The following is a 20991-nucleotide window of genomic DNA, read 5'->3' on the forward strand; positions in this document are numbered from 1 at the left end:
CTTGGAGATGTAACCAGGACCGTTATCGGTTTTTAACTGTTTAGGAACACCCACAGTGGCAAAATTTTGTAAGCAATGAGCTATAACATCTTTAGTTTTTTCTCCGGGATGAAGGGAGCCCATCAAAAATCCAGAAGAAGTATCAACTGTAACATGTAAATATTTTAATTTTCCAAATTCTGGCAAGTGTGTGACGTCCATCTGCCAAATATGGTTAGGTATCAGTCCTCTAGGATTGACTCCAAGATTAACTTGTGGCAAAAATGTCACACAATTTTGACATTGTTTTATTATATGTCTGGCTTGTTCTTTAGTTATTTTAAAACGTTTTTGTAAAGTATTAGCATTGACATGGAACCTTTTATGAAAATTTATAGCTTCTTCTATTGTGGAGAAAATATGTATGTCATGTGTAGATTTATCTGCTAGTTCATTACCCAAACTAAGGGCTCCAGGCAATCCTGTATGTGCTCTGATATGTCCTATAAAGAATGGATCCTTTCTATCCCAGATTAGACTCTGTATAGCAGAAAACAAAGAGAAAACAGTAGAGGAAGGAGAAATCCTACCAGCATCTTCAAGAGATACGATAGCATTAACTACATACTGACTATCAGAAAATAAATTAAATGTAGAATCTTTGAACATCATAAAAGCTTGCAATACTGCATTGAGCTCTACCTTTTGAGCTGATTGTTTGGGTACTAAAAATGTAAAAGTTTGATCAGGAGTAACTACTGCTGCTGTACCATTATTTGACCCATCAGTGAATATATTTGGAGCATTTATGATAGGGGTTTTTCTTGTCATTTTTGGAAAAACTACAGGATGCTTAGACCAAAAGGACAACAAAGGATTAGATGGCAAGTGATTATCAAATGCAACACTAGATTTACACATGATTATTGCCCAAGTATTTAACTCATTAGCTAACTCATCAATTTGATCCATAGTATATGGAGTAATAATTTTATTGGGAGAAATCCCAAACACTCCTTTTGCTGCTTTTATTCCTTTGAGTATTAATTGCCCTACAGCCTCAGGATATCTAGTAAGAATAGTATTAGGAGAATAAGATAAATGTATCCATAATAATGGACCTTCTTGCCAAAATACCCCTGTAGGAATATTTTTTGTCGGTAATACAATAAATAATAAAGGCAAACTTATATCAATTCTATCCAAATGCATATTTTCCATATATGTTTCAATGATTTTTAATGCCTTTCTAGCTTCAGGCGTTAACATGTGGGGTGAATTTGGATCTGATGGACCTTTTAAAATATCAAATAAAGGTCCTAATTCTCCTGTTGGTATGCCTAGATAAGGCCTTATCCAATTTATATCTCCCAATAACTTTTGAAAGTCATTAAGTGATTTGAGTTGATCTACTCGTATTTGAATTTTTGGTGGACGGACCATGGTTGAGGATAATAGAACTCCTAAATAATTAATTGGAAGATTTAATTGTACTTTATCTATTGCTATTTCTAGATTATAATTTTTTAATAAGTTTGTAAGCGTGGCATAACATTCTAGCAATGTGTTTTTATCTTTATGTGCCATTAACACATCATCCATATAGTGAAATATCTGTAGTTCAGGGTTTTGATTTCTAAGTGGCTGGATTGCTTTATCAACATAAATTTGGCACAAAGTTGGGCTGTTAGCCATCCCTTGAGGGAGTACTTTCCATTCATATCTCTGATCAGGACCTTCATGATTCAGTGCAGGGATAGTAAATGCAAAATGTGGACTATCCTCGGGGTGAATTGGAATTGAGAAGAAACAATCTTTAATATCTATAGCTAGAACATGCCACGTTTTTGGTAAAGCAGACAGTTGGGGAATCCCTGATTGAGCAGGTCCCATAATAACCATCTCATTATTAATGGCTCTTAAATCTTGTAATAATCTCCATTTACCAGATTTCTTTTTAATAACAAAAATGGGAGTATTATGGGGAGATACGGAAGGTTGTATATGTCCTTCCGCTAATTGCTGTTTGACCAGATCATGGGCTACTTGTATCTTTTCTTTAGTTAGGGGCCACTGAGGAACCCACACTGGTCTTTCTGATTTCCAAGTAATTTTGATTGTCTCAGTGGCCCTTTTTGAAAACCCAATCCATGTTTATCTATCTCTTGATCTACTTGAATTGGTGCTGTTATATCTTGTTCTTGATCTCTTAATCTCTTTTCTTTTCTAAAGCCTTGTTTTGCCCTAGTAGTGGGCGCGTTAGGATTGATGTTATTTGTTAATGTCAATCCTAATTGATCTAGGACGTCTCGTCCCCATAAATTTATGGGGAGATGGTCCAATACATAGGGCTGTATAGTTCCTTCACATCCTTCAGGATCCCTCCAATCTAATACCATTGCACTTCTATGGGGATTAGTTGCCACTCCTAGGCCTCTAAGCGTTTGGGTCGCTTGCTGTAATGGCCAATGCTTAGGCCATTCCTGGCGAGATATGATGCTGAGGTCAGCGCCTGTGTCCAGCAGTCCATTAAAATCATGCCCTTGAATATTTAATTTTAGCATAGGGCGAGAATCTAAATTTAAAGATAGCATAGCCCAATCTACACCTGTGGAGCCTAATCCCTTGGAACCTCTTTCTACATTACAACTGGAAAATTTATCATGTAGGCTTGGTATTATTAATAACTGTGCTATTCTATCTCCTGATGAAATTACTGATATACCTCTTGGAGAACTAGCTATGATTTTTATTTCACCCTCATAATCGGGATCAATTACCCCAGGACTTATCATAAGTCCTTTAAGTGTAGAAGAACTGCGTCCTAATAATAAGCCTACTGTTCCCTGGGGAAGAGGTCCTTTTACTCCTGTGGGAATGATTTGAACTCCCATCTCTGGAGTTAATACTGCTCTGGCAGAGGCACAGATGTCCAACCCTGCGCTCCCTCTAATCTGTCTGATGAGGGATCTGATGGATAATGCGTCCTGGGCACCACCTTGATGGTGCTGCTGGGTTCCTCCATTGCCCCGTATATTTGTGGTTTTGGGCCCCGGGGCATTGGGCCCTCCAATTCGTTTTTTGACAACGGGGCCTGATGCCTTTCTCCACGATATCGTGGGTAGACACTTGGTCTTTGTCCATTTTTTGATAACGGAATACCCTCTATGGTGGTTTGAGAATGGCATTCATTAGCCCAATGTCTCCCTCTATGGCATCGTGGGCAAATACCCGGGATTCTACTCTTTTGATACCTAGCTTTGTTAAACCCTCCTCCTATGGGGCAATTTCTTTTAAAATGCCCTTCTTGATTGCAATTATAGCATGTTTTTGGCTTGGTACTTAAAGCCTGTTTTACTTCAGCTGCCATGACTTGTCCTTGTTCATTAATGTCTCTACATAATTTAATATATGTGTTTAAATCTTCCTGTTTCCACGGTCTAATGACCTCTTTGCAGCAACGATTTGCTTGATCGTAAGCCAGCTGTTTTATAAATGGCATTGCCTGTTCTGTATTTTCAAATGTCTCAGAGGCTGCTTCAATAAGTCTAGCTACAAAGTCAGCGTAGGGCTCATTAACTCCTTGTATTATCTTAGATAGTTGACCTTGAAAATCCCCTTGTCCCTTTAAAGTTTTCCATGCCTTAATTGCATTTATAGCGACTTGAGCGTATACGCCAGGATCATATCTGAGCTGTTGCATTTGTTCTTGAAACTCCTCTTTTCCCAGTAACATTTTCAGGCCTCGTTCAGGGTAACCTGCTTCTGCATTTTGCCTAGCTGTCTCCTTGCAAAATTCCTCATTGGCAATTTTCCATAATAAATACTGTCCTCTATTTAGCACAGAATTACACACGTTAGCCCAATCAGCTGGTGTTAAGTTCCAGCCGGTAATAGATTCGACCATACTGACTGTGAAGGGAGCGGCCGGGCCGTAGGCTGCTACAGCTTCCTTTAATTGTTTTATTATTTTGAAATCTAAGGCACGGTAAACTCGTTCTTTTTCTTCTCCCTGCTCAATTACAGGGCATGCTAGTTTTTGGGGTCCCGCCTCAGGATTCCGTTCATCATCTATGGAGGCAGGTAAAGCTGTTGGTTGAACTATGCCCTCTGGTGGTGGAACGGAGTTAGTAGCAGCCTCCCTATCTGACGACCGTTTTTTCCCTGAGCTTGCCTTGTTCAAATTTTCTTCTATCTGACTAGCTTGAGAGACCTTTTGTTTTGCTTGACCTAATATGTTTTCTGCCATGGCTTGGACCTCTAACAATTTACTTAACAGTTTTTCGGTTTGTTTTTTACTAGATTCTAATCTACTATAAAGGTAACGTAACCCAATAAGATAGGATAGAAGAAAGCCAAAACAAAATGAAACAGAAACGGAGAGGAGGAAAATGATTATGTCAATTTTCTCTCTCTCAGGGCCGAATAACTTCAAACCTTGAGTCAGCCATTTATCCCAACTCGTCTGAAAAAATTGTAAGGCTAGAGAGCCTGAAATAAGAGCAGAATAAATCAAAACAGAAATACCCATTCTGTCGCCTTTCCTTAGGGGCGAGTGATATTACTCACCTTTAAGTTTTGGGCGTTCCCAGTACAGGGCCACCAAAATGCCGCAAACTGCCCGGCCCCGGGCCGGTTGAGTCCCGCTCCTGCTGCCGAGCACTGCCTGCGGCACCCCTGCTGAGCGATCCCCTGCTGAGCTGTCAGTGCACACGGGCTTGCAATCTTGCAACCCGGTTGGGCACAAAAACACAAGCCAGTCAAACTGAGACAAAGTTTTATTTAGAGAGAGGCCGTGTGCGTCCCCTAACAGGTGGGTCCGCCACGTGTGTCTTCTACCTGAGCCGGGGGGGTTTCCCCTTCCCCCGGAACACCCTCCTACCATCCTTTCCCAACCAATGGGAACTCTCCCATTACAAGAGTGACATGAGTAACCTGAGTCCTGAAAATGGGCCCAGCTGGACAGCATGAGTCCAATTACCATATGAATGTGAATTGCTGGCTGGCAGTCAATAAAATCCAAAGGTGCCTGTATCAATATTTTTGCTGTGGCTCCTAACACACTTCAGCATTGAGGGGACATCACTTCAGTACTGAGGGGAATCCACTTCTGCAATGCATAGACTCAAATTCAGCCTGAGGGAACTTCAATTCAGCATGAGAGGATTTGGGGGGACTTTGTTTCAGCATCGAGGGGACTTCATTTCAGCATTGAAGGTGCTTCCCTTCAGATGAGGAGATGTCACTTGAGCATGACTGGTCTTCAGCATTGAGGGGATATCACTCAGTACTGAGAGGAATCTACTTTTGCATTGTGTGGACTCAACTTCAGCATTGAGGGGATCCATTTCAGTATTGACCATAATTTACTTCAGCAGGTGTGGACTTATTTTCAGCATGCAAATTCTTCCATTCAGCACGAGGGAATTCCATTTCAGCATTGAGAAGACTTCACTGTAGCATGAGGGACCTTCACTTCATGAGGGGATTCTGTTCAGCATTCAGAGGACTTTTCTTGAGAACGAATGGAGGTCACTTTAGCATGCGCAGACTTTGATTCAACATGAAAGGGAATTAATCTTCAGAATAAGGGGACTTCACTTCAGTGTGAGGGGACTAACTTTCAGCATGAGGAATTTCCATTTTAGCTTGAGGGATTCCACTTCAGTATGAGGGGGCTCACCTTTAGCATCAGGGTTCTTTTTCACTTCAGCATGAGGAGATTCTTCTTTAGCACTGAGGGAACTTTACTTCACCATTAAGTGTACTCCACTTCAGCAGTGAGGGTACTCCAATTCAGCATGAGGAAATTTAACTTCAGCATGAGGGGATTCTACTTCAGCATTGAGGGGACTTCCCAACAGCATTGAGAGGACCCTAGTTCAGCATGAGGGGCCTTCCTGACTTCAGCATGATGGTATTGTACTTCAGCATCAAGAGGATTCCACTTTAATATGAGGGGTCTTCACTTCAGCATTGAGGAAATTTAAGGTCAGCATTGAGGGGACTTCACTTTAGGGTGAGGGGATTCCACTTCAGCATGAAGGGACTTCACTTAAGAACGAGGTGACTTCAATTCAGTGTGATGTGATTTCACTTGAGCAAGAGGAACTTCAACATGATGAACTTCAGCATCAAGTGGAATTCACTTTAGCATTGAAGGGACTTCACTTAGGCATTGAGGATCCTTTACATCAGAATTGAGGGGAATCCACTTCACCATTGAAGGGACCCACTTCAGCACTGACAGTACTCCACTTCAGTGGGAGGGAATTTAACTTCAGTGTGAAAGGTCTTCCATTCAGCATGAGGAAATTCCACTTCATCACTGAGAGGATTTCACTTCAGGATAAGAGGACTTCCTTTCTGCATGAGGGTACTCCATTTTATCATAAAGGATCTTCACTTTATCAAGAGGGGACTCCACTTCAGCATGAGGGGACTTCCCTTCAGAATGAGGGGATTTCACTTTACCATTAAGGGTACTTCAATTAAGTGTAAGGGGGACTTCACCTCAGCATGAGGAGACATTACTTCAGCATTGAGGAGACATCAATTCAGCATGAGGGGATTTACTTTCAGCTTCAGAGGTCTTCACTTCTGCACATGGAGATTCCACTCCAGCATCAAGAGTACTCTATTTTAGCATGAGGGTCTTCACTTCAGCATGAGGGGACTCACCTTCAGCATGAAGGGACTTACATTCAACATAAAGGTATCCACTTCAGGATTGAGGGGACTTCACTTCAGCATTGAGAGGCCCCCACTTCAGCATTATTGGATTTCACTTGAGCACAAGGGGACTTCCCTTCATCATGAGAAGATTCCACTTGAGCACTGAGAGGACTCCAGTATAAGGGTCAGCACTGAGGGGATCTCAGTTCCATATTAGGGAACTTGACTTCAGCATAAGGGGATTCCACTTCTGTGTGAGGATATTTCATTTCAGCATTGAGGAGACCTCACTGCAGTTAGAGGAAATTCCACTTCATCATAAGGGGACTCCATTTCAAGGTGAGGTGACTTCTATTCAGTGTGAGGCAAATTCTCTTGAGCCTAAGGGGCTTTCACTTCAGCATATAGAGACTACATTTCAGCATGAGGAGATCTGGAAGGACTTCACTTCAATATAAAAGGGATTCCACTTTAGCATTGAGGGACCCATTACAGCATTCACAGTACTTCACTTTAGTGGTAGGGACTTACCTTCAGCATGAGAGGTCTCCCATTCAGTATAAGGAGATTCCACCTAAGTATAGGGGAGACTCTACTTCAGCCAAGGAAACTTAACTTCAGCATGGGACAATTCCACTTCAGCATTCAGTGGATTTTCCTTAAGTGTGAAGGGACTTCATTTCAGTGTGAGGATACTTCAATTCAGATAAGACGACTTCAGCATGAGGGGACTTCTTTCAGCATAGGGGGATTCAACTTCAGCATAAGAGGACTTCACTTCAGCATTAAGGAGACTTCAGTGTCAGATGATTACACCTCAGAATGAGAGGACTTCACTTCATCATAAGGGTACTTAACTTCAGTATTGAGGAGACTGTAGTTCAGCACTGAGGAAATTTCTCTTTAGCATGAGGGGACTTTACTTCAAAATTAGCAGACTTCTTAATTATGAGTGTATTTCACTTCACCACTGAAGGGACTATACTTCAGCATTGAAGGGACTATAATCCTGCATGATTTTTTCATGAAGTATCTTCACTTCAGCATTGAGAGGACTCCAACTCATCATGAGGGGACTTGACCAGCGTGAGGGGAGCTCACATTAGCATTGAAGTGACTTCACATCAGCATTGGGATTTCCACTTCAGCATGAGGGTACTTTGGCATGAGGAGACTTCACTTCAGCATTCAGGAGACTTCACTTCAAGTATGTATGTATTCCACTTCAGCATTGAGAAGACTTCACTTCAGAATGAGTGGACTTACCTTCAGCATGTGGTGAATTTACTTCAGCATTAAAGGGACTTCACTTCAGCATGAGGAAATTCACCTTCAGCGTTAGAGGACAACACTTCTGCATTAGGGGTCTTCACTTTAGTGTGAGGTCGCTTCATTTCATCATTGACAGGACTACAGTTCACTTCAGCATGAGGTGCTTGAGCATTGAGGGTATTCCACCTCACCATTGAGAGATGTCACTTCCACATCAGGGGACTTCCATTCGGTATGATTGTTTGTTTACTTCAGCATTAGGGGACTTCACTTTACCAGGAGGGGACTTCATATCAGCACTGGTGGGATATCACCCCAGCATGAAGGGATGTCACTTCAGCATGAGAGACTTCACATTAGCATTGATTGGGTTCCATTTCACCATGAGTGTTTTCACCTCAGCATGAAGGGACTTCACTTCAGCATTAGGAGACTTACCTTCAGCATAAGGGGTCTTTACTTCTACATGAAGTGATTCCAGTTCAGCACTGAGAGAACTTCACGTCAGCTGAGGGGACTTCAATTAGCATTCAGGGGACTTCATTTCAGTGTTAAGAGATTCCATTTCAGCATGAGGGGACTTCATTTCAGCATGAAGCTTTTCACATCAGCATGGAGACTTGACTTTAGCAAGAAGGCACCTTATTTCAGAATGAGGGGACTCTACTTTAGCATGAAGGGACTTCACATTAGCAGTAGGAGTCTTCACGTCAGCATGATGGGCCTTCAACTCAGCATCAGAGGTCTTCTTCAATTTAGCATGAGAGAAATTCACTTCAGCATTGAATGGACTTCAACTCAGCATAAGGGGACTTCACTTTAGCATGAGAGGATATCACTTCAGCATGACAGAACTTCATTCCAAAATTGGGGAAATTTCTCTTTAGCACTGAAGGGATTTCTCCTTAACATGGGAGGGGGGGTCTTTACTCCACCATTGAGAGTACTTCATTTCAGCATGAGGAGAATTCACTTAAGCATTTAGGGGATTTCACTTCAGCATGAGGGGACTACACTTCAGCACTGAGGGGACTTCACTTCAACATTGAGGACTCCACCTCAGCATAATGGGACTTCACATCAGCATTGAGGGACTCAATTTCAGCATCAGAGGACTTACCTGAAGAATGAGGGGTTTTCACTTCAGCATTGAGGGGAACTTACTCCAGCATTGAGAAGATTCCACTTTAGCATGAGTGAACTTCACATTAGCATTGAGGGGACTTTATTTCAGCACTAAGGGATTTCACTTTAAATAAGGGAATTTCACTTCACCATGAGAGGACTTCACTTCTGTATGAGGGTTTTCACTTCAGCATGGGGGCACTTCACTTCAGCATGAGGAGTCATCCCTTCAGAATGAGGGAACTTAACTTCAGCATTAATGGGACTGCAGTTTAGCATTAAGGGAATTTCACTTCAGCATGAGGGGACTTTATCAGCATTGAGTGTACTCTTCTTCAGCATGAGGGGTTTTCACTTCAGCAATGAGGGGACTTCACCATCAGGGGACTTATACTAGAATGTAGTGCGTTCACTTCAGCATTAAGGGTACTCCACTTCAGCAGTGAGGGTACTTACATCAGCATGAGGGGACTAAACTTCAGCATTGATAGGACATCACTTCAACATTGAAGGTGTGCCATTTTAGCGTTGAGAGGCCTTTACTTCAGCTTTGAGGGTGTTCCACTTCCACATCGAGGGGACACACTTTAGCACTGACAGCACTTCAACGATAGGGTACTTACCATCAGTGTGAAGGGTCTTATAGGAAGATTCTACTTCAGCATTGAGGGTACTCTACTTTGCCTGAGAGAACTTCACTTCAGCATGAAGAGACCTCATTCAGCATGAGGGGACTCCACTTTAGCATGTGGGTACTCCATGAAAGGACTTCACTCCAGCATGAGGGGATTTTCCTTACCGATGAACAGACTTCACTTTAATGAGGGGATTCCACTTCACCATTAAGGGTACTTCACTTAAGCTTTAGGGTGTTTCAGTTCAGCATTAGGGGACTTCCTTCAGTAGGACAGTATTGAATTTCAGCATCAAGAGTACTTCAGGTTGAGGGGACTTCACTTCAGGACTAATGGAAGTCTGCTTCAGCATTGAGGGGATTCCACTTCACCATTGAGGGGACTCTACTTTGCCATTGAGAGTACTCCACTTCATCATGAGGGGAATTCACTTCATTATTGAGGAGATTCCACTTCAGCATTAAGAGATTCCATTTAAGTATGATGGGACTTCACTTTGCATTAGTGGACTTCACTTTCCATTGAGGGGACTTCACTTCACCATGAGAGGCTTACCTTCATTATGAGGAGACTTCAATTCAGCATTGAGGATACTTCACTTCAGCACTGAGGGGACTTCACTTTAGCATGAATGGACTGGACTTTAGCATGAGGGGTCATCACTTCAGCATAATGTATCTTCACCTCGGCATGAGGGGACTTCAAGTCAGCATCAGAGGTCTTCATTTCTGCATGAGGGGACTTCATATCGGCACAAATAGATTCCACTTCAGCATTGAGAAGACTTCAATTCAGCATGAGAGAACTTCACATCAGCATGAGGGACTTCACTTCAGCATGTGGGGTCTTACCTTCAGCATGAGGGAACTTCACTACAACATGGGGACTTCTCAGTATCAGTGGTCTTCACTTTACATTAGCGTTGATGGGATTCCACATCAGCATGAGGGGACTCCATTTCAATATGAGGGGAATTCACTTCAGCATTGAGGGGACTTCAATTCAGCATTGAGAGGACTTCACTTCAGTATGAGGATACTTTAGTATTGACATGACTTCACTTCAGTGTAGGATTCCAGTCTCGCGTGAGTGGACTTCACTTCATCATGAGGGGATGTCACTTCAGCACTGAAAGAACTTCACTTAAGCATGAGAGGACTCCATTAATGCATTGAGAGGACTCAAGTGTAACAGAACTACATTTCAGCATGAGGGAACTTCACTACAGGATGAGTGGAATTCACATCAACATGAGAGAACTTCACCCCAACATTGGAGAAAGATCACTTCAGCATTGAAGGGACTTTTCTTAATCATGAGGGGTCATCACTATAGCATTAGGGCACTTTATTTAACCACTGAGAGTACTTCACTTTAGTGTGAGGGGAATTCACCTCAACATTTAGGGGATTTTGTTTCATGACGGGACTTACCTTGTGGGTACTACATTTTCAGATTTGAGTGGATTCCCCCTCAGAATGAGGAGATTTTACTTCACTACTGAGAGTATTCCACTTCAGCGTGAGAAGAATTCACTTCAGTATTGAAGGGAATCCACTTTGGCATCAAGTGGACTTCATTTCAGAATGAGCAGTCTTACTATTAGCATGAGTTGGATTGCACGTCAGCATTGAGGGGACTTCATGTCAGCATTGATAGGTTTCACTTTAACATTGAAGGGATTCCACCTTACCACTGAGGGGACTTAACTTCAGCATGAGGGTACTTACCTTCAGCCTAAGGCAACATCACTTCAGCATTAAAAGGACTCCACCTCAGCATGATGCGATTTCACTACAGCGTGATGGGATTTCAATTCCAATAAGCATTATGGGACTTCTCTTCAGCACTAGTGGACTTACCTTCAGCATGAGGGGCCTTAACTTCTGTGTGAAGGGATTCCACTTCAGCATTGATGGGAATTTAGCATTGATAGGATGTTACTTTAGCATGAGAGGACTTCACGTCAGCACGAGGTGAATGACTTCATTTCAGGATGAGGATACTTCACATTAGTATTGAGATGACTTCACTTGAGCATTAAAAGATTCCACTTCTGCATGAGTGGACTCACCTTAGCATGAGGGGACTTCATTTCAGCATTGAGAAAACTTCACTTAAACGTGAGGGGAGTCCACTTATGCATTGAGAGGACTTCATTTCAGCATGAGGGGACTTCCATTCAGCATGAGGGAACTCCACTTTAGCATTGAGGGGTATCCACTTCAGCATTGACTGTACCCACTTCAGCCTGAAGGGTATTCACTTCAGCATTGAGACTTCAGTTCAGCATGGGAAACCTTGACTTGCACATTGAGGGGACATTATTTCAGCATAAGGTTACTCACGTTAACATAAGGGGACTCCACTTCTGTATGAGGAGACCTCACTTCAAAATTGAGGGGAGTTCACTGCAATGTGAGGGGAATCCATTACAACAACGAGGGACTTCATTTTAGCATTAAGGGTACTTTACTTCAGCATTGAGTGGACTCCACCACAGCATGAGGTGACTTTACTTCAGCAATGAGGACACTGTACTACTTCAGCATGAGGGGATTCCCCTTCAGAATAATGGAATTTCACTTCAGCATGAGGATTCATCACTTCAGCATGAGGGATCTTCACTTCAGCATTGAGGAGATTTCACATCAGCATGAGTGGTTTTCACTTCAGTATGAGGGGATTCCATTTCCACATGGGGGGACTTCACTTCAGCATGAGAGGACTTCACCTCAGCGTGCGTGGTCCTCACTTCAGCATGAGGGGACTTCACTTCAGTGTGAGGGATTTCACTTCAGCACTAGGGTTCTTAACTTCAGCATTGAGGGGACCGCAGTAGAGCATGAGGTGACTTCACTTCAGATTTGAAAGGATTCACTTCCAGCACTAAGGGGACTTACCTTCAAGTATGAGGAGAGTTCACAATAGCGTTAGAGGACTTCACATCAGCATTACACCTCAGCAAGAGGTGCCTTCCTTTCAGCACGAAGGGATTCCACTTCAGCACTGAGGGGGTCTTCACATCAGCATCAATGGATTCCACTTCAGTATGAGGGGACTTCACTTCAGCATGAGGGGTCTTCACTTCAGTGTGAGGGCACTTCACCTCAACATCAGGGGTCTTCATTTCAGCATGAGGGGCAGGCTTCATATTAGCATGAGTGGATTCCACTTCAGTATTGAGATCGAAAGTATCAATTCAATGTGAGAGAACTTCATGTCAGTGTGAGGGACTTCACTTCAGCATCCAGGGGACTCTACTTCAGCATGAGGGGACTTCACCTCAGCATCAGGGGGCCTCATTTCAGTGTGAGGGTTTTCACCTCAGCTTGAGGGAACTTCACTTCACCATTGGGAGGACTCCACTTCAGCATTGAGGAGAATTCACTTTAGCCTGATGGGACTTCGGCATTGAAGGACTTCACTTTGGCATGAGAGGATTTACCTTCTGCATGATGGAACTCTACTTCAGCATGTATAGGCTTATATTCAGTATGAAGGGGACCCTAGTTCAGACTTGAGAGAATTTCACATTAGCATTTGGGGACTTCACTTCAGCATCGAGGTTATTTCACTTTATCATGAAGGGTCTTCACCTCATTGAGTGAATTTCATCAGGCACTTCATTCAACCAAGCCATCTTTCATAAGTGTTTGTTCTAGGAATATGGTTTGAGAAACCCATTGGTAAAATTTTAATGCAGCTTTATTTCCAGGTTATTAGAGATCATAGCAGTTAGTAGAAATAAAACCAAATCCCCGATGAAGGAACACATATGAGTCCTCAAGATTTCCTATAGAGTACTTACTATAAGTAAGAACCAGACAGAACAAAATAAAGTCCTCAAAGACTTCAAGAAGTCTAACTACCAAAGATTGTATAACAGCTATGTTTAATATAACTTAAAAATAAGAGAAACTCAACAACAGGTCCAAGAGCAATGATATATTTTAAAAAAAATAAACAAGTTGGAAATGAAAAACAGATCTGAAATTTAAAAATCAATTATTGAATAGGTAGTAGATTAGATATTTTGGACAAGAGAATTCATTATCTGGAAGACTGAGCCAGACATATGCTTTAGAACCAATGTGTTGAGATAAAAGAACAACATATATTTAAAAATGAGATTCAGAACATGAAGAATAAAATTATAATGATACATGTAATTGAAGTTGTAATGATGATACCAAAGAGAATAATCAGGAGGTAAATTAGAAAAGATGAGTATTTTCCAATGCTGTTGACAGCTACCAAGTTTTAGGTCAATGGTATTCCCTGGATACTAAGAAAAATCTTTAAAAAGCAAAACTAGACCAGATAAAAGTAGAATCAAAGAATTCAAAGGGAAAACATTTCTTAAAAGCTGCCAAGAAAAAATAATTACCTCAACCACAAAAGGACCATTCATTAGACTACTGACTTCTCCACAGTGATAGCAGAAGTCAAAATCATGGAAAGTCAAGTGTAGGGTGCTCACCTGTGATCCCAACCACTCAGGAGACTAGCCTGGGCAACTCAGCAAGATCCTGTAAGAGCTAAGGGTGCAGCTCAGTGGTAGAGTACTTGACTCAAATGCACAAGGGCCTCCATCCACAGTACAAAAAAGAACAACAAACAACAAAACAACCTATCTGTCCCACTAGGGATTCTTGGCCCTGAGCTAGTGCCTTATAAAAATGAAAGGCACATATTTTTAAATTGAATCTTAAAGAGTAAAATCCAAGATTTTCATTAAAGAAAACCCTAAAGTCAGTACTTCAGACAGGAAAAAAAAATTCTCAGAATTTCTGAGATGCAAGGAAGCATGGTAAGCAAATCTATTAATAAGTATAAACTCAAGTCAAAACAAAAGTTGACTCTATAAATCAGTAATAAAGTCCATTTCATGGAAAATATAATATCGAAATACTGAAAAACAACTCATATACATTGGTCTTTATATTGTTAGAGGGAAAGTAAAGATATTAACTAACTTCAGGTCTTGCTAGGTATGCAAGTTGGATGGCAAGGGCAACTATTAAAGAAGACAGAATGCATTGAACTTCCAAACCAACCAACCAACAAAACCCTTGAAAAGGGGACATTTTTAATATTCAGAAAAAAGCAGGGGTGCTGCATGATATTTGTTTAGCTGTTCACTCATTCTCCTGAACTCTCCTCTCTACTGTGGACATGCAAAGCCGTAATACTCCTTGCTGTGTAGCTTTCTGGTAAATTCTGCCAGTTGAAGGCACTGGTGGAAACTGAAAAATAGGGTGAATCCATCTCTCCTGCTTGCAGTGCAACTGTCACCGTGGAAGGCAGCGTCACCTCCATTTCCTTCTGGCCTCTGCCACCCTAGGTGTAATAACAATATTTTCCAGTTACTAATTTTGGGGCAATCTTTAGACTCCCCTTTGTGCTCCTTCATCTTTCTAACACTTTTATAAAAAGTTTCCTTTTTATTAAATACACAGAATTTTGTTTTCCTGACTGGACATTTAAATGGTACAGTAAGGAAGAAAAAAAGAGCAAAAATAGAAATAGTATCTAATGAGATGCTATGCAAATACACAAATCAGAAATCACAACAAATGTGGATGGATGGGGCTGCGGCTGGGGCTCAAGTGGTAGTGCGCTGCCTAGCATGGTGAGGCACTGGGCTCGATCCCCAGTATCACATAAAAAACTAAATAAGCAAAATAAAGAGATTGTGTCCATCTACAACTAAAAAAACAAAAACAAACAAACAAAAAACTTAAAAACAAAACAGAGAAACCAACGAATCCACAAACTTAAGGAGGATTACAGTTCTGTTTCAATGGATACACATGAGAAACCCACACTTGCTGGTTATTCTTGGTTCCCCATGGATGGTGTTCTCCGACTTTGTTTAGATTTGCTTGCAAATTGAAATCAGCCACGGGGAGTCACCAATATATTACCAGACGATGAAAGACTATGAAGCCGAGAGCACATTGTCCTTTCTCTGCTTCAGTGACAAAATGTGACAATGCTGTCTCTCCTTAACTAGAGTTGTGCCAAGTAGATTCTGCCTGCTGTGGTCTGAATCACACATTGGAACCCTCCCCCAAGTGAGGAGTAAGGGCTGGGGCCTCTATAAGGTGACTAGTATCCCTACGAAAGGCCTAGGAACCTATTCGCCCTTTGCCACAAAGGTACAGATGGCGCTGTCTATGAGAAACTGCTGGTGCCCTGACCTTAGCTTGCACAAATGTAAGCAGTACTTTCCTACTGTCTGCAGATTACCTAGTCCAAGGTAGTTTACTACAGAATCCTCTGCGGACAGAGACGCTGTCTCACAGTCTTAGCTCTTATCAGGCCCTGGCCACATTATTCCCCCTCTACTGACTTCAGGCTTAAGTCAGGCTAGGTCCAGCTTCTTGCAGTTGTACTGCCTCAGAACCTCCAGCCGAATCCCATATTGGCTACTTTAACTCTTCCAGTACTATGCTGAGGATCATGATTAAATTCCCTTCAGTGAAATGCTTTTCAGTTTCTTGCTGCAACCCTGATACAGTATTCAATGACTGGAAAAGATATGTTTTTTTTAAATTGTACACTTGCTAGGACAAAGTTCAGTCTTAGAAACATTCCAAAGACTGTCACTGTATAGATGAACATTCTCCAACCTGAAAATAAATAAGTTTAAAATAATAATAGGCGATCAAAAGAACCAATGTCCACACAGAAACCTGCACTCAGATGTTACAGCAGCGTTACTTATGACTGCTGAACCAGATACCATTTTCATAATTGTTAAGATGTCCTTTAGCAGATGAGTGGATAAACTGTGGTACAACCAGATGACAGAACATTATTCAGCACTAAGAAGAAATGAGCTGTCAAGCCATGAAAAGACAAGCACATTACTAAACGAAAGAAGTCAATCTGAAAGCTTATGTTTTGTACAATTGTGATTCTATGACACTTTGGAAAAGGTACATCTATGGAGACAATGAAAAAGATGAGATATTTTTGAGGGTTAGGAGGGTGGGGAGCTCAATCCCTAGTATCAAAAATAAATAAATGAATAAAAGGAGGGAGGGTGGGAGGAACTGGCAGAGCAGAGGGTTCTCAGGGCAGTGGGACCACCCTGTGCAACACTGCAATGGTGGACACATGGCATTAGGCACTTGTGCAACACCCAGAGTGGACCCTGGTGAGAACGAGAGACTCTGGGTGATGCAGCATGTCAGTACAGGTCCAGCAGTCATGACAGGCGCCGCACTCTCTGGTACAGGAGGTTGATACCGGGAGAGGCTATGCATATGTGGGGACAGAGAGTATATGTGACTTCTCTGCAATTTCTATTCAATTTTGTTGTGAACCTAAAATTGCTCTAAAAAAATAAGATTTATTAATTTAAAAGAAGCAATAATAAAAGATAATTTAAAAACTTCCACGTATTTCGACATTAAAGAATACACTTTTAAGCTAACATATGGATCAAATACTAAAACTGAAACTATTTCAACATGAGCAACAAGGAAAGAATATATCGAAACATGTGGGAGGAACAGTGTTAAGAGACCCCCAATGAGCAGAACCATCAAGAAGCAGAAGTACGAGGTGGGGTGGGCTCAGTGGGAGAGCGTTGACCTAGCATGTTTGGGGCCCTGGGTCTGATCAGCGCCACAGAAAACAATCAATCAATAGAGGAATTGTACCCAACTACAATTAAAAGAAGAAGTAGTAGCAGTACGATGTCAATGGCCTTTATTACAGCTGTGCTAACCCCACACAAGTTTCCAGCCAGAGGATAAGACCACATAAACAACTAGTAGAATTGAGAAGAAACAAAATTACTATTTATTTATAAGTAAATATAACTATATCCAGCTAACTCCAGAAAATCTAGAGAAATTATCAAGATGACAAAATATTTTGAGAAAGTTTAATGGATTATAAATAATATTCAAAAAATCAATTGCATTCCTGTATACCAGTAACAAAAAATTAGAAACAAAAAACAAAAACATAAAAACCACAGGCTTCTGGTAATCATGGAGCATGACAGAGAGGTTCTCCAACTCCCAGGCTGGAGGAGACATGGAGCCCCGCCTGCTAGAGGGCATCATGAAGATGATGAGGGAGAGTCGTGGAGACAAAGCCGAGGTAAACTGGTGCCTGGGGCTTCGTTCTCAGGGCCAGCAGCTTACCCTAGAAGAGGAAGCTCAATAGTGTCTTTGGATGCTTCTCAAATCCAGAGGTAGAAACTGCAGTTGATGAAAGGGTTCCCCACAACCAACCAACCAACCTTCCTTCCTTCCTGTTCAGTGCTAGGGATGGAACCCAGGGCCTCATGCATGCCAGGCAAGTGCCCGGTCTCTGAGCCACATCTGCACTCCCCCACAACACTTTTTTTTTTTTTTTTTTTTGGTGGTGGTGGTACCGAGGATTGAACTCAGAGGCACTTGACCACTGAGCCACATCCCCAGCCTATTTTGTATTTTATTGAGAGACGGGGTCTCACTGAGTTGCTTAGCACCTTGCTTTTGCTGGCTTTGAACTCCCATCCTCCTGCCTCAGCCTCCCTAGTTGCTGGGATTACAGGTGTGCGCCACTGCACCTAGCCCCCACAACACTTTTTATTGAGACTCTACAGGTTACATTTTAGGAATAATGATAAACCAAAAATATCCAGCTGTCTCAGACGGGAATCTAGAATTGCTAGTGTCTCATGTTATCTCCCAAACACAAAGTATTTCTCAAGGAATAAACATCATTACAGGCCTCAAATTCAATCTATAGATTTTAATGAGCAATATTTAATGTGAAGTAAAAGCAACCAGATACCTGAATTAAAAATTAATACTAAAAATTTGGGCTGGGGCTATAGCTCAGTGGCAGAGCACTTGCCTAGCATGTATGAGGCACTGGGTTCGATCCTCAGCACCACAAACAAATAAGCAAATAAAATAAAGGCATTTTGACCATCTACAACTATAAATTTTTTAAAAATTAATACTAAAAATCAAGAAAAAATAAGAAACAATAGAAAAGACCTGCAGGGGGCTCCAGATAATATGAGACGCAAACTTTTAAAAAGCTAGACTTGAGGCTGAGGTTGTGGCCTCAGAGCACTGGCCTCCCATGCGTAAGGCACTGGGTTGGACCCTAAGCACCACATAAAAATAAATAAATAAAATAAAAGTATTGTGTCCATCTACAAATAAAAAAATTATTAAAAAGCTAGACTTAAATATATTCAAGGAAATGAAAAATATAGAATTATAAGCCTTCACAGAAAAATGAAAATTAAAATAGAGCAATGGAAAATCATACAAAATTAAGGATCCAGTAAATGAATGCAGTTTTATAGAATATTGGCCATATGATTCAGTGACCTAGAAGACAAATCAGAAAGAAAAGAAAAAGGTCAAGAGTGAAGGTCAGGGATACATAGAAATGGTAATAAAGACATTAGAATTCAGGAAGAAGATTCTTTATTGGTAAATGGGAATTTCATTCACTGAAAAGGTAGCCAAAGAATAATTGTTAAAATTAGTGTTTGCCTAGTTGTCTCTAACATATCTTCTAGGAACAAATGATTTCTATTTTAAATAAATGCTTCCAAAGCCTAAGAAAGAGGTAAACTTTCTAAATTCATTTTATAAGGTCAATAAAATCCTGACACCAAAACAAGATAAAAGCTTTTTACAAAGCCCCATTTGAGGGATGAGGCTCAGCACCACATAAAAAAACTAAATAAACAAAATAAAGGTATTGTGTCCTTCTACAACTAAAAATATTTTTAAAAAGCCCCATTTCAGACACATAAAATTAAACTATTTTTTCTTTTTTTCTTTTTTTTTTTTTTTAGAAAGGAAGAAAGTAGAGAAGAGAGAAAGGAAGGAAAACTTTTTTTTTTTTTTTTTAGAGAGAGAGAGGAGAGGGAGAGAGAGAGAGGAGAGAGAGAATTTTAATATTTATTTTTCAGTTTTTGGCAGACACAACATCTTTGTTTGTATGTGGTGCTGAGGATCGAACCCAGGCTGCACGCATGCCAGGCGAGCACGCTACCGCTTGAGCCACATCCCCAGCCCTTAACTAAACTATTATCAAATCAAATGTAGCAGTGCATTAAAGGAATAATCTATTGTAATTATTATGGGGTTTTCCCAATGGGACTATGATTTTTCAAAATCAGAAATGTATTTTTTTTTTTAAAAATGAGAAGATCCACACACCCCCAGCCCCACTTTAATTTTTTTTTTTTTTTTGACAAATAACAACACTAATTTCTAGCAAGACTCTGAAAATTCTAGAACTCATAGGAGGCACTTTTCTATACCTGACAAACAATGTTCACTAGTAATCTCTGGCACAACAGAATAATGGTGAGATACTCAAAGCATTTCCATTGAAATCAGAACATGACTCTCAGACCACTTTTCACCAATGCCACGTAATGAGCCCTGGTTCTTTCAGTAGGAAGTGGAAGAAGACAACTCAGACCACCCACCACCGGTCATGGGGATGCTCTGGCAGGCTGGAGCTGTGAGCATGAGCCTATAGAATGTGGGAGCCAAACTTCCAGAGCTGATGAGAAATTTCAAAAAGGTGGCCAGATCTGAGATCAATGCACAAAAATTAACCTGTTATTACATGCAAATACCTGTCAATAGAACCAAATCACAGGGAGATGGACCCATGTATGGTACCTGCTAAAATCCTAAATACCAGTTAAGAAATATAAAGACAGCTGCAAGACATAACTGAAGGCCATAAAAGATCAAGATTACGTGGAAATCTACCTACATGAGAAGATTCATTTTGCAAAAATACAGGCTCCTTCAAATTCCATCTATTAATAGTTAATGGAAATTGGTATTTTCCCTATTAATATAGAAAAGATAATATAAAGGTAGTGTAATGAAATCAGTGATTTCTTGCAAAGATAAACAAACAAAAAAAATCAGTGGAACAGACCTGGAGAAAATACTGACACATTACCAAGCAACAGGGAAAGTAATAATTTTAGAATACAAATGGGGGCTGAGGCTGTAGCTCAGTGGTAGAGCACCCGCCTTGCACATGTGAAGCACTGGGTTTGATCTCAGCACCACATAAAAATAAATATATTTTAAAAAAAAGAATACAAATGGTCAATACACAAGTAGCATAAAATCAGGCAAACCAAGGAAGTGCAAATTATACACACAACACATACATCATATAATACACATGCATGGGATGGTATGTGTACAATGTATAATTTTTAGGTAGGAAATATTATGCTTTACATAACTATGCATTATTTTTTCTTGAGGACAGAAAAACATTTTGTTTGGAG

Source organism: Urocitellus parryii, chromosome 2, assembly GCF_045843805.1.
Source record: "Urocitellus parryii isolate mUroPar1 chromosome 2, mUroPar1.hap1, whole genome shotgun sequence".
Classification (NCBI taxonomy): domain Eukaryota; kingdom Metazoa; phylum Chordata; class Mammalia; order Rodentia; family Sciuridae; genus Urocitellus; species Urocitellus parryii.